Source organism: Arachis duranensis, chromosome 3 (assembly GCF_000817695.3).
Source record: "Arachis duranensis cultivar V14167 chromosome 3, aradu.V14167.gnm2.J7QH, whole genome shotgun sequence".
Lineage (NCBI taxonomy): Eukaryota > Viridiplantae > Streptophyta > Magnoliopsida > Fabales > Fabaceae > Arachis > Arachis duranensis.
The window spans coordinates 43,758,608-43,760,134 of NC_029774.3; positions in this window are offsets into that span (position 1 = coordinate 43,758,608).

A 1,527-nucleotide genomic window follows, 5' to 3' on the forward strand; every position below is an offset into this window, starting at 1 on the left:
AGCCATGTCTAATTTCTTTAGACTAAAGTTTTAGACAAACATTGCATGATTCCTGGAATTCTTATTAAAAATTTTGAATATCTTTATTTTCTTTTCCATATAATTTTCGAAAAATCACAAAAAATTTTTATAAAATCATAAAAATAAAAAATATTTTATGTTTCTTGTTTGAGTTTACTGTCTAATTTTAAGTTTAGTGTCAATTGCATGTTTCTGTTCTTCTTGCATTTTTCGAATTCATTCATGTGTCTTCATTAATCTTCAAGTTGTTCTTGATGATTTACTTGCTCTAATCTTTAAATTCTCTTGTTTTGTGTGTTTTGTTGTTTCTTACACGCATTTTCAAATTGTTATAGTCCTTAGTATACAAACTTCTAAGTTTGGTGTCTTGCATGCATTGTTTATTTGATCTTAGTTGCTGTTTCTCATCATCAAAAATTCAAAAATATTTTCAAAACGCCCAGTGAAGAAGGAAAACTGGCGTTTAAACGCCAGCCATGGTACCTGGCTGGGCGTTTAACACCCAAAAGGGTAGCATTTTGGGCGTTAAACGCCAGAATGGATTCCATTCTGGGCGTTTAACGCCAGGATGACACAAGAGGGAAGATTCTATTTTTAATTCAATTTTTTTTTTTCATGTTTTCATAATTTTTCAAAAATCAAATCTTTTTCAAATCATATCTTTTCAATCATATATTTTCAAAATCAATTTCTTTCCATTCTCAAAAATACTTGCTAACAATTAATGATTTGTTTCAACATTTCAAGTATGTTGCCTTTTCTGTTGAGAAAGGTTTAATGTCTGAATCATATCTTTTAAATTTCTTGTTAGCCAAGTCATTAATTTTAAAAATCAAATCTTTTTAAATTATTTTCAATCATATCTTTTCAATCATATCTTTTTAAAACTATATCTTTTCAATCATATCTTCTTAACCACATCGTTTTCAAAATAGTTTTCAAATCATATCTTTTTTATTTCTAATTTCAAAATCTCTTTTCACAATCACTTAATTTCTTTCCCAATCTTAGTTTTCGAAAATCATTCATCAAATTTTCAAAATTTCTTATTTTAAAATCTTTTACTTTAATTTCAAAAATTCTTCCCCTCTTCTCACATCCTTCTATTTATGGACTAACACTCCTCCTCAATGCACAATTCGAACTCTATCCCTCTTGATAAGTTCGAATTCTTCTACCTCCTCCTTCGATTCTTCTTTTCCTCTGACACCTCAAGGAATCTCTATCCTGTGACATAGAGGATTCTATACTTTCTTGTTCTCTTCTCTTTCATTTGAGCAGGAGCAAAGACAAAAGCATTCTTGTTGAGGCTGATCCTGAACCTAAAAGGACCTTGAAGCGGAAGCTAAGAGAAGCTAAAGCACTACTCTCTGTAGAGGACCTAACAGAAATCTTCAAACAAGAAGAAGACATGGCAGCCGAAAACAACAACAATGCCAACAATGCAAGGAAGGTGATGGGTGACTTTACTGCACCTACTCCCGACTTCTATGGGAGAAGCATCTC